Here is a 14458-nt window from a genome sequence, read left to right as displayed (position 1 = left end):
ATAGATAGATAGATAGATAGATAGATAGATAGATAACTTTATTTATCCCCGAGGGGAAATTAGGTCATCGTAGCAGCGGTACAGAGCAATCAGAAGTACTAAAATAAGATAAAATATAAAATACAAAATATAAAATACAAAATATGAACAACAATAAAATAGAATAAAACAAAAGTACAGTATTGCAGATAAAACACTATATTAAAATGTGCAGTGTGGATTTTAATGTACAATGCGATGATAGGCTGGGCTTTACACAAGGCTATACATGTGTGTGGTAGGTTCGTTGGAGAGACTTTCTTTATGCATATTCGGTATATTTTATATACCACTGTTAAAGACATACTTGATTAATACATTTTTTTATTGTAGGCCTATTACACTTACACACCTATACACACGCATCAAATGGACCAGAGTGGGGGTGCCAGTGGAAGGGCGCTCTGAGCAATTGGTTTGGTGCCTTGCTCAAGGGCATCTTGAGCCAAGTCCCTACAGACTGAGCTAATGCCACCTCCAAAAAAGACTTTCGGACAAGATGTAGCCTAAAAAAGATGCAAGGTGGTATTAAAAATGCACATAGTCTAAAAGAATTAATAAAAAATAGCTGAATTAAACAGAAAAACTACAATAACAAAAATGTACAGTGCAGTGTAACATATCAAGAAATAACTCCAAATTTGATTTAATAAAAAGCTTCAGCTTAGATGAAAGTTTTAAAACTTGATTTACTGTAAAATAATATTTACCTAAATATGTATATACTCCACAAATGGTGCCTAAGATAAACACACATAAGGGGTGTAACATAACTGAAAGAATACATTCAGAAAAAGAATACATATGTTTGTAAATTCCTCATTCAAAAAAACTGACTAATTCTGAAAGAATTTAAAAGATGTGAATAAAACATTTTGCAGTTTATTTAAAGGTTGATCCATTGGTATTTTATGTACATGGCATTATGTTACAACTAAGTAACTGGTCTGACCTAGCTTAAAGCATATCTAACAATAGGCTGTCACCATGCTTTCAAAACATTCATGCAACCATAATAAAAATAATTAGATCGGTATTATCACATTGTCAGACTTTTAAAATAACAGTTTCACTTATCTTGCTGGCCCTGGTTTTTTTTTTAAGGTAAACCTGTCATCCACTTATTAGAGGTTAAAGGGTTAAAAGGAATTTGGGAAATATGTGTAGTGTGTCCACTTATTTTTGAAAACACCCTCTCTCTGCATATATGCACGCTCATGCTGTCATCTGTGTGAGTCCGTAAGATTGTAACTTTTAAAACAAAGTTACATAGTTCTTCACAGGATACAGATAAAAACAAAACAAGCATACAAATACAGCTATAGGACACTATACAAATACAGAGAACATAAATTAACAACAGCCCCTACAGGAAATGTAAGTCGGTAGAGGTTCAAGGTGATCTTTATTGTCCCACTAGACTTGTTTTGCAGTCAGGGTTCACATAAAAACTGTATACAATGGGTTTTGAGAAGTTTTGAAGCAGTTTACGGACTCAGCTGATCCAACAGAGGGGGAGACAGCTCCAGAGGGAAGGGGCCCTAAAAGCAAAAAAAAAATGTATGTCATTCATTTTGGGGGTGAGGGTCCAGAGGGTAAAGCAGAGTGCATACCATGGGCAGGAATTCAGGGGTCCGGAGTGTGTCCCTCTGGAACCCAAAGCAAACTTTGAGGGGTTCCCGGCCTGCATGGCTGGAACTGACAAATCACCTGGGCTCCAGCCAGACCCTGAGCAGCCCAGCACAGTGCACCAGGAAAGGTTTGTTTAAACATACGTAATGTTACATATGTGAGTTTGTGCATGTACATGTGCATGTGTGTATGCACGAGAAAAAGATTATATGCATGTTAAGAGGTTTTTTTAACTGCACACACACACTTAGTTTCTATGTCTCTTGTGTGTCTGAGTGTGATCATCATATATGGTGGTGACTGTTATTGCATGCCCGTTCCACTTGATTACCAATCAATATGCATGTACAAACCATGGTATGTGTGGTATGTGTGCACAGTATGAGTGTTACAATGAGGCAGCACAGTCTGTAAGATGGGGAATGTGTTTAAAGTGGTCGAGTGGCTCCACATTAGACATCAGAATTTCTGTGGTAGGGAAAACTGGTCCGTGGATGTGTGTGTATGAGATGGTTGGAGCATATGTGTGCCTGTGCAGGTGTGTACGTGCAGGCAACTTTAATTCAGGCTTCTATGGGGAAAAAATGTTCCATTCACATCATCCCCTGCCATTAAACTCCATAAAGTTATGTCTAAAGGTAAAGTTTCAATCAAACAATTATTCTTATTTCAAAAGGATTCTGATGTCATCTCGTATATATACAGTATATATATTTATGAAATAATTTTAGTCACTGGTCTGAAACTAAAACACATACACACACACACGTACTTAATTATACCAATTTTAATCAAAAACCACAAACTGTTGGATTAAAGTAACAACGTATTTATGCAACGCTGGTGTCTCAATCAGTAAATGTCCAGTAAAGGCAGCAGTTAAAATCATAAGGCTCTGGCCCAAGTTCACCATCAGCTCCACCCTGGCTGCCTGCCTGGGCCAACATGTAGGTCAACCAGGGCTCTCAATGTGCAAGGTGTGTGTGTGTGTGTGTGTGTGTGTGTGTGTGTGTGTGTGTGTGTGTGTGTGTGTGTGTGTGTGTGTGTGTGTGTGTGTGTGTGTGTGTGTGTGTGTGTGTGTGTGTGTGTGTGTGTGTGTGTGTGTGTGTGTGTTCTAAGTCTTGTAAAAACATCAGCATATGGGTTTGGAACAAGGTCCGTGGCAATACTCGAAAAAAAAACGAGAGAGAAGGAAAGAAAAACCACGGCAAAAAGAGAGAGTGTGGTTTGATGCCCAAAGTGGAAACCCACACACTGATGTTTTTGTGTGTGTATGCATGTGTCGTGTGTGTTTGTCCTTGTGGCTGTGTGTTGCTATGCCTATGCTTGCATGGACACACATATGGATGCAAAGAGAAATGTAGTGTAAACCACGTGTGTTTTTACTGTACTGCTACTCTGTGATTATTACAGAGCCAAGAGACGGATTGTCACGCAGTGGGGCAGAAACTTGTCCATATGTCTGTATGTGTTTGCATTCATGTGTGCTTTCATATTTGGAGTGGAGCTCTCTCAGCCAACTCTAACAGCATGCTGTTATTTCAGTCACTCTTTTTGATTTTAAAATAAGCTGAATATGGGCCTGTCAATACAATACAACTGAATAAACATGAAAACAAAAAGAGTATAATGGTATTTATTATATATACGGTATAACTGTAATAAATAACCTCAGAATATAATAAGTATGATAGACATCCTTATTATCTTTCTTATGTCAATTAATGAGCTGCACCATGTGATTGATTTATTAAAAAATCTTTAAAGTTTTTCACTCACTCATGGTATCCAACGTGTTTTGTCCTCTGATCATTTAGGACAACAAAAACAAGAGTCACAGAATGTAACTTTATGGCCAAACTGCTGCTGGACATCTTTTCGAGTTTGTCATCTGAAAATTAAAAATGATACCAACCATAAATAGATTTAATTTCTTGATGTGAAGTTGCTTTTTGACCTTGTGGTTTGGCCAGAGAGACATGGAGCTTGGGTATCAGTCTCTGGAGCTTATCCCGGACTCACTGAAACTAGGAGCTGCACAGCTGCTGACAAATTTGTCGGTCCTGATCCAGACCAATCCTATTACCAGTTCTGGTCCAGACCAAAGCCATTACCCAGCTTGGCTCTGCCACTGTGGCCCTATATGACCTGACGCCTGACTCAGTTCAACACACACACTGATGCTGCTCTGTTTGATGGCCTGGTCTGAAGTGGGCGTGTGTATGGTTTCTACTGCTGGATACCACAAGAGGAAAATATGAGCTCTGAGATAAGCAGCATTAAGCTCTGTTTGCATGCTCTTTGTCTATTTAGTCTTGCATCCAATTGGATGTTTTCCCAAAACACGTCAACCAGTGCAAAAAACCTACACAAACACACACACATGCACAAACACACGCAGTAGGTATGAACATGCTCATGCACACAGACTTTTTAAAACTAAATTTGTCTCAGTTATAGTATAACAGTATAATGACATAATCATCGAAAATAAAGTATTACATTACCCCCAGAACAGCACAGGACTTCGGTCTGTAATTTAGTGCATCATAATAAAAAAATACCAGCAATAAAATTAACTTCTCAAGCTTTGTGTTAATGTGGCTGGCTGATTCAGTGCTGATAGTCTCTGATTTGAGATAATTATTCCATGCTCCAGAACTGTACCACTTATTCAATATTGTTCCGATATTAGTCTAATGTTCAATCAAGATTGTATTTTTTGGTCATTCTTGGGCTTCTGACCCTAAATTAAATTCTGAACTTTCACACAGGCTCCCTAAGTGCTGCCTTTTTTAAATGTATTTTTAATTTTTTTACCTTAATTCATTTTTTGATAGTGCCGCTTGGGAGATTGACAGGCGTCTGTATATACGGCCTAACTGACTCTCCATTTTGTTACCTTTCACCCCTTTTACAGTATAGTTTCTCTTTGTCACTTTTCTCATGGAAATTGTTCTTACCTATGTGTCCACAAACATCTCTCAGAATCCGTATCAGCCTTTAAAACATTTGGACATTTGTGAGTCTGAGATGTGTCAATTGTGGTCTTTTTGTGGATGAAATAGCTGTCCTCCAGCCTGAGGACAGTTGCAGCAATTGAGGTGGGTGGGGTCGGGGTGGGGGGACACATTCAAATTAAAGTAGAGGAATGTGCTGTTAAAAATCTTCAGATCCGTTTGGGCTTAACTCTGAATGTCTGGCTGTAAGAGAGAGAGAGAGAGAGAGAGAGAGAGAGAGAGAGAGAGAGAGAGAGAGAGAGAGAGAAAGGGAGGGGGGCGGGGGGGGGCACACAGATGTAGAGGACAGAGAATTTTCAGAAGATAAAAGGAGAGCTGTCAGAGGTGTCTCCAGGCTAGGGCATGCTCGCCCTCATAAATGGATCTGTGTCTCACACAAAGTTTTTAAAGGAGTTGTTTTCAGGTCTTCCGTGTGTGGTGCTTTTCTTTTTTTTTGCTTCAGTGTACAACAGTTAACAGTTTCCATGATAATAAAAATATAGAAGAGAAAACAAGTTTTAAAAAAAGACATAAAAAACACATGCAACGACGAAATGTTAGTGCAACGTGTTTAGTAGAGCTCTTGTTCATTTCTATTCTTTTATCTTTTTCAATTTCTATCAATTATTATTATTATTATTATTATTATTATTATTATTATTATTATTATTATTATTATTATTATTTGAATTCTTTTTTCATTCAGCATAAAGTAAAAGTAGGGTTATACCATGTGGGCATTTGTGGGAGCAAAGATCCATTTTTTTTTTCTCACATGCCATCTATCTGGCTCTTTGAAAGTATCCAATACGGCGGATCAGGAAACTAGTTTCTGTACAGGACACATTACACAGGACAGCTGCTGACCTTAAATCCAACTCTGGGCCACCGCTGCAAAATGTATTGGAAACACACCATGTGGACTCATGCTGGTCATTTGTTGACATTAGCAGACTACATTTCTGAGCTAACTTCAGCTAATGTTGTACACTGTTGGCTGTGGGGAGCCGAAGAGAGGCAAGTGACACTGGAGTGCGTACAATGTCCTGAGTCCTTAATTATAAGTCATTCGACAGGCTGTTGTGGACAACCGAGAAAGTTGGGCAAGGTCAAGTTTTTCAAGTTACACTACAACCCGTTCGCCCATTGGCTATAACAAATAATGAATACATGTATAAAGTTACAGTTATTTTTTTGTATATTTTTTTTATTATTAGCTTCTCTCACAAAGTATTTTTTCTTTTTTGTGAAGTGGTAATTTTTGTTTCTTTACTTGTGTGTATGTCACCACCCCTTTCCCCAGAGTTTCAGTGAATGCTTAACCAAAACAACACAAAAAACACATAAGTAGAATCTAAAATTGCAATACAGAGGAGCCTTAAAGGGAAATCAAAAGACAGAGTACCCAGCCTCTACAGCCTTATATTGTCTGGTGTGAGCAGTCACAGAAGATGTGTGTACAATCCTGCCCAGAGGAACAGATCTTACCTTACATACCCCCCCCTCCCCCCCATCCCAATTTTTTTTTTCTTTTTACATCTTTCAAATATAAGGGAATCACTTATGGGTCTGGAAAAGTAAAAATTCATGGGACCAAACAACTTAACAATAATATAAAAACATATTTACTGCATCGTGCACAAATGTGTAGTCTCAAGGACACACACTTTATGGCAATTCCAGGCATTTTTAAAGCACGCTTCTTTATTGCTTTGAGAGGAAGCGGAGGATTGGCTGAGAAAGGAGAGAGGTTCTGTGACCAATGTGAAACAGCACTGCATGCATAAGCCTGTTCACTACGGCACACACACACACACACACACACACACACACACACTCACGCCTCACACACACACACACACACACACACACACACACACACACACACACACACACACACACAAATTCAAAATTATGAATACCATCAGGGATCTGTTCATATGTATTCACAAGTTTGATATGTTTATTTTACATATGAAACAAAGTACAGATTCATGCTGCTTTCTAACTGAAAATGTGTGTGTGTGTGTGTGTGTGTGTGTGTGTGTGTGTTTGTGTGTGTGTGTGCGTGCGTGCCAGTTAATCTGGTACTCCCTCTGATTACAGATGGTTACATATAACACAGCTCCCTGCTACAGTCTGGTAATCACTTGGTAAGAAGAGAAGCAGCTAAGACTCCACCTTTGCAATCAGTCTACGAATTGTCCCTTTCCCTGCAGATTGAAAATAAAGTAATATTCGTACACCGTAAGTCATCTTAAAGAACACGTAAGCCCTTTGTTATTTGTTTAATGATCATTCTCCGGTATGACACCATCACAGGTGTCTGGAAATATACAAGAGTTATCTTAAAACATTCCTCTTTGATAAAGCTTACAGCTAGGCCTTACGAGCCCTTAGCAATGTTGTTATTTTTATGCTGATTTTGTACTGCTTAATGATGCTGCTATAGGCCTAGTCTGCCGGGGATAATACTTTTCCTGATACTCTGAGCTTCTCTCCTCTCTGTCTGTATCATTCATGTCTCATCAATGCATGTTACTAATTCACACCTTCCCCGGAGTTGTTTGTGCTTTGTCGTCTCGCAGGTCTCTGCTGATCCTGGTGGTGCCTGCTGCCGTGGTCCTGCATGATGCTTCCTGCTGCTATTATTATCTATCACCTTAGCTGTGCTTGTTTCTTCTATTCTGCTGTATTAACTACCATAAAAGATATGTCATATTCACATTACTATAGTTTTTATTATAGTTACTGGAAGTGTGTCTCTCTCTGTCCATCTGTCTGTCTTTTCTCTCTTTCTCTCTCCTTTTCTTCCTCCCAAGCAGTCAAGACAGATGGCCGTCCTCCACAGAGCTGGGTCTGTCTGACGTTCCTGCCTGTTATAGGGAAGGTTTTTGTTGCCACCGTACTCTACGGGGAAATTGTTGGTTCTATGTAAATCATAAATAAGTCATAGAGTGTGGTCTTTACCTAGTCTGTAAAGTGTCCTGAGATAACTTTTGTTATAATTTGGCACTATAAATAGAATTGAATTGAATTTAATTGAATTGAATTGAATTGAATTGAATTGAATTTAATTTAATTTAATCAATTGGAGAATTTGGTTGTATAAAATATAAAAGAGCAGAACTTTTTTCACACTTGTATCAACAGGACGAACCAGGTCACATTCCAAACTGATCAGTACATGAGAAACTACATATCAGATACAGAAAAATAATATAGCTCAAAATGCACACACACAAAAGCTGCTGTACCAGGATACATATTTCAGAATATGTGATTCGAATTTTGTAAGAGCTTAACAAAAAGGGACAATCTCTAGAAAACATATTTGTGAGTCTTTTACAAAATGTAAAGTTTTAATTTAACAGAAAAAATGGTTTGTCTCTCTTTTCTGCATGAATTATTACCCTGACTACTTATTAAATGAACATAGGAGCGAAAAAAGGGGACTCATTTTATAGTGTTTCAAATGCAAGAATCACTTCTGGCTATATTGGACCCCTGAGGACTCCACTTGACCTGAAAATGGCAGTGAGTCGGCCCCCAACACAACTTTGTCCCTGTCAGTCATTCATCGACCAAGTTCAACAACCCGATACCAGAGCTGTGTGTACCGTGACATACTGTATCACACACACACACACACACACACACACACACACACACACACACACACACACACACACACACACACACACACACACACACACACACAGGCCTATGTGTATTCATACAATCACATGCTCTGCACAGAAACACACATACACACCTGCTTTCTATTAGTCCAGTAGATTGCAGGGAAATTGAGTGGGAGTGTTAAACACACACACATCCATCTATCTGCCCCTCTGTCCACGATAATTACACACTTCCTGCTCTAAAATCGTTCTCCGACAGCTTCCACTCCAATCATGTCCCTGTTTAAGTTCTGTGTGTGTGTGTGTGTGTGTGTGTGTGTGTGTGTGTGTGTGTGTGTGTGTGTGTGTGTGTGTGTGTGTGTGTGTGTGTGTGTGCGTGCGTGCGTGTGTGTGTGTGTGTGTGTGTGTGTGTGTGTTCTAAGTGGGTTTTTCTTACTTCACCGTAATCATTTTACTGTTTTCTCAAACTCTTTGCATGTCTCAACAGCCCTGCATTACAGTTCCATCACTAAATACATCTAAATTAAGTGAGTGTGACTGCAGTGTTATTAATGCTGCATTTTAATAGCTTTTATCAACATTCATTCATTCATTCCATTCGCTCAGGCATTCAGATACTGATGGCAGTGAGCTACTATGCAAGGTTTTTGGGTTCAGTCTTGCTCAATGACACATTGATATGAGGACAGGAGGAGCTGAGAATCAAACCACCAACCCTGTGATCAGTTCTGCTCCACCTGCTGAGCCACAGCTACACCTAGTAAAAAAGAGCGGGAATACAGGATTGCTGCAAGAATGTTTTTTATTTTTATGGTGATCTTGGGTTCTGCTTTCACTCATTTTTCTCACGTTATACTCATATTCTGTGATTAGTTTTATCTTTTCACGTGCATTTGTTTAGTCTCTTGGTCTGAGTGAGCTCAGAAAGACTTAACCAAGTTGATAAAGCAATGAAGTATGACATATTGAATCCTCATTAACATCTAAAAAAAAGAGCTCCTTAGCTTCAGGAAAACAGTGGAGTCGAGTGTTTTTGAATATCTGCGACAGTTGTTTTAACATTCTCTGTAAAGAGTCTGTAAATACTGTATAAGCTTATCTCTGTGCACCCACATCAGGCATGAATGTACGTGTTCATATGTGTATGTGTATTTACTGTGCATGTGTCTGTGCGTTGATTCAGACCGAGGCTTCCTCTGGGGTCTGCAGAGCTCTCCTCCAGCCCTGTTTCTCATTAGGCATCTGTCATGGTGCCAGAATCAATAAGCACAGATGGAAGAAAAAAAATATCTCTCTTCTCCTCTTTGTGAATGGGCAGATCATTAGCAAATTCCAAAGTGTTTACCATCATCACCAAGAAAAGACCCTCCTCAACTACTTTACTGTACTTTCAGTATTTTCTACCACTATTATTTCATTTATGACTCACCTCCTTTGTACAAAGTGTTAAAGGCATGTGAAATCACAAGTTCCAGTTTTGTTTGGCTTTGCAGAATCGTGTACTCGCTCAACACTCCCAGACACAGATGAAAATATTTAGTTGTTGGTTTCTTTCTGTCTTTCTCTTTCCCTCTTCTGCCCCCCCTTTGAATCTTAAGATGACGCATCTGTTTCCATACATTGTTGCATGTTTTCTGGCAAAGACAAACAGCATAGTTTAAACAAAGAGGTGGGTGGTGTGTCCTCATCTGGTGTGTGTGTGTGTGTGTGCGTGCATGCCACCAGGACTCCATTAAACAAAAGGGAGAAAGGAATGACAGCATCCGACCTCAGTTTGTCATCTTCAGCGTAAGCGGCCGTACATCATCCTAACATCTTGCATGTGCTCGGCCCAATCGCAGCAGTCACACACAGCCGTGTCAACACAGCAGTAATGAAAACAAAAGAACAGAAAGAGGGAGCTGGGAGGGAGACGGATAGGGACAAAGGCAGATGGAAAGTAAAGAAAAAGAAAAAGAGAGTCCGGCAGAAGTAAAACAAGTGAAGGAGTGTGGAAAGAGAGAAGCTGAGGGCAGGATAAATGCTTCCAGTATTAGCGGAAGAGGAGGGATTATGACATGGCTTGGCACCACTCCATAGCACTCGTCTGTAACGCAAAGAACAAGTGGGTGGGTTTTCCACCTCTACAGAATAAATGATGCGGGGGGAAACGGGAGTAAACAACATCAGTCATTATAATTACTCTCATACGGCTACTCCTATTCACCATCAACCATCCTCCAATCCCCCCTTCTCTCTCTTCCTCCCGCCATTTTCCATCTGTCTTTACTCCCAATCTTCTTTCTGCCCCTTCTCTATGACGTGCTTACATCTTTTACTTTATTCTCTCTCCCTTTCTCTTTCACTTTCTCTCTCTATTCATCCCTGGCAAAGTGCATTTCCTCTTTTCTGACTATATCAAAATAAGCTTACTTGAGATCTCAAGTTTGAAGAGGTTGGTCAAAATCTAAACCTCACAGAAGAAATATGAGGCTGTGAAAGTTGAAGAAAAAAAACACTACAAATGACAACACATCAGCATTTCATTTAGAATGTTGTTTGAATGCAGTGACAACAGCCAACAGTAATAATAATCTTGGCAAATTTCTTGAGCTTTTTACTGCAGACTATGAGAGAGATACAATCTTTGGCTCTTGCAGCAGAAGCCTTTGAACGCTGCTGAATGCACAGTGAATCATGTCATCTGTTTCTAAGAATTGGATGGGGTTTCTCGCTGGCTTGGACCTCTACTACGCTGCTCTGTATCCCTCGCTCTTCTTCTCTTTCTCTTTCTCTTTCTCTTGTAGGATTCCTGGAGAGTGGTGTATAAGAAAATGTGTTTAAAAAAACCTTTTTGTGGAGAAAATGTCATGTATGAATAAAAGTACATTTCAATTCTTAAAAAAAGTTCTGATGCCAAATTTTATAGATCAATTTTGGAATGCAACCATATGGAAAATTAGTGTTCTATGTTAGACCTAAACTAAGTCTGACACTGTTTCTTCCACCCTTAAACTATTTTGAGTGAATAGTGCATTCACATTGATGAAGTATGCGGCATGCATTGCAGTACGATTACCCAGATGGTGCACTCTTAACAGTTAGAAAGTCGAGTATGGAACGCTGGACACTACTCACCAACCGTCACAATCTTTGCGACGGAACCGACGTATTTTCAAACTGGTGACAATGGAGGGTGAGGAAGCTGCAGCAGTTGCGATTGAAACAGCACCTAACGATACAAATGTGAGTTATACATGTGTTTTATTCACTAAACTCCACTATACTAGTCGGATAGTAAGAAAGATAGATATTTGGCAAGCGACAATAGGTGGTGATAAGAGCTTAATCATAAGGCTAACACGCAGATGCTAAACAGGTGTAACAAGTGTATATGCGTGTGCTTGTGTTAGCATATAACACAAAGTAGAATTGACGCTGATGGGGATTGTCCCAATTTTGCAAGGTATTTCATAAACCGAACATGAGGAAAAACTTTTAGATAAAAAAGGATGACCAGTCATTGTAATTCATCCTGAGGATAGCATGAATGTGCATACTAAATTTAATGGCAATCCATCCAATTTGTAAACTTGTCTAAACATGTCACTCAAAACACCAATTGTGAACCTCATGGTGGCGCTAGAGAGAACAACCACATTGTGAACAACGTTCAAACAATACTGCTAGGTTAGGTTTGGGCAACAAAAACACTTGGTTAGGAAAAGATTGATTTCGGGATGTTTGCAAACGTAACTAAAGTGACTCACAGGACGTGGACGGGACACCATCTCCCTATATAGGCAGACTTTGTTGCTAACATTGCCATGGATGGGTTTACAGTTGAAAGCCTGGTGCGTCTCAAACAAACCCAAAGGGCTGTGACAAAACATCTGTATTTCTCACCCTGAGAATGAGAATGGGCTGGTTGTTTTGTTATGTAAATGGTTAAAATATGAAGGAATAAAAAGCAAGTAAGTAGGGGCACATTTCCTGTGGGCCTATGCAAAAAGCAATTTGTAGTTATGCATTTGATGACTTACGCAATCCATCCACTGAACGCTCTCATCTTCTCTGATCATTGGGAATGATTTCAGAAGGCTGAATTCCAACTTGAATCACAATGAGAAAGAGAGATAAACAGAAGACAGATGCCGGAGTCCTTGCAACACTAGTACAACCCAGCACAGATACCACTGCTCTCCAATGTGTCAAATGCCGAGCATATTTCTCACGTCATTTTATAAGGGCTATTTTCTTGTTATTCACACCACTGCAGTCTGCAGAACTGTGCTTTAACACTGAGTTTATGTAAGCCTGGCCACTGGGGACTTGGACCTCACATTCTTCTGGATCGGTCTTGTAGGAAGAACACACTCCCTCTGTGGGAGATAAAGCAGCCAGCCAAGTCAAACTGATCCCAGGGTGGGACTGAACACCAGCAACAAAACCCTCCCAAAACCACCCACCTTGTGACTGCTGACAAAACATAACAGAATAGAGGAGAAATCTTCTTTGTTATGACACGAGAGCCTCTGTAGAGACGTGCTGTTTTTATGCTTGAAAGGAAATTTTGTAAAAGGAATAGTTTGACATTTTGAGAAATATGTTCATTCACTTGCCAAGAGATAAATAAAAAAACACTCATGTCGGTTTGTCATCTTCACTTTAAACATGTAGCCTAAGTAAATTAGCTACAACCAGCAGAAGATCAGATTAGCTTAGCATTAAGACTGCAAGCAGGGGGAAAAAGCCAACCTAGCTCTACAAATTTAGATAAAATCCACCAGCATTTGATTGATTAATATGTTTTATCTTATTTGTTTCAAACAAAACAGCAAGTTTTAGCAATTATCTTAACACTAAGCTAAGCCATTTGTCTCCTGGTGGTTAATCAATAGGCCTACACAAACAAGTTGACGTTTTATGTGGCGTAAAAATAAAGTGAAATTTAGAGGTGCTTAAATGCTTCCAGTCTTTATGCTAAGCTAAGCTAACATCTCCTTGCTTAAGCTTGATATTTCGCACACAGATATGAGAGAATCTATCTTCACATTAAAGAATTTATTTCCCATAACCATTTATTTTAAACTCACATCATAACCACAACAGTGAGTAATACAACTGCAACGTTTAGGTTTAAGTATATCAAAAGTCTTTTAAAGCAAAAATACACTACCAGTACCAACTTTTTTTAAAAGTTGGTACTGGTAAGTTGGTACATCTAATGATGCAAGAACTACTGCAGTAATGGTTTATTGGTGACTAAAAACCCTCAAGTGTAAAGTCAGTATGATCAGGCTGATATTTACAAGCTGAGATGCTTATTCACTCTACATTCATTTGCTGTCACTCAAGTCTGACATTTGGAAACCTCAAGCGGCTAGGCAGTAAATCTGGTGAGCAGTACTCCTTCATATGCATATTGTTGGACGCACACACATGCACACGCATATGCACACGCACACACACAAACAGAAGCAAACACATGTCCAAAGTCGAATGGTTTTCAAGGTGTCTGTGAGGCCTCAAAGGAAATATATAAATAAATAACATTCGTCTGGATCTGGAGTTATATCAACATGCCATGTGATGCTTCCTGCAGATTCATTCTTGAACTCCATTTAAAAAAAAAAAAAGAATGTGCAAATCTGGCCTTCATGGATCTGGCAGGAGTGCACGGGTGTGTTTGCGTGTGTCCCATGCAGTCTTGTCAACAGAGCAATCATTCATGTAGAGGAGAGAATACACTCAGAGGGTTTAGCTCTGCCGAGCAGGTGATGATGGAGAAGCCTTTCAGGGAACGAGTGAGGGATGAATATAGGGAGAGGGAGGGACAGATGGATGGAAAAGAAGGACTGGAACAACAGAATCAATGAATCCTTTTTGTACATTTCTTTTTACACATGAAAAAAAAGCTTTGTTGTACAGTATGTATCTGATCCATTGTTACCAAGTCTGGGCAGAGAGCCACAGCCGAACAGTCCATTAGTCCAGGAGAGAAAGAACTTCTTAATTGCCTCCTCTCTCTTCCTCTTTTGTCCTCTCTCCATCTTTCTCTCCCTCCAACCCCTTTTCTGTTGGCTGAGAGGACAGGTACAGGAAACACTCATTCATTAACAACCTGGAGCTTGTTAGCGTCAATGAAGCACTCTTCACAAAATG

This window comes from Echiichthys vipera (genome assembly GCF_963691815.1).
Source record: "Echiichthys vipera genome assembly, chromosome: 4".
In the NCBI taxonomy this organism is placed as follows: Eukaryota; Metazoa; Chordata; class Actinopteri; order Perciformes; family Trachinidae; genus Echiichthys; species Echiichthys vipera.
Note: the sequence above shows the minus strand (reverse complement) of the source record.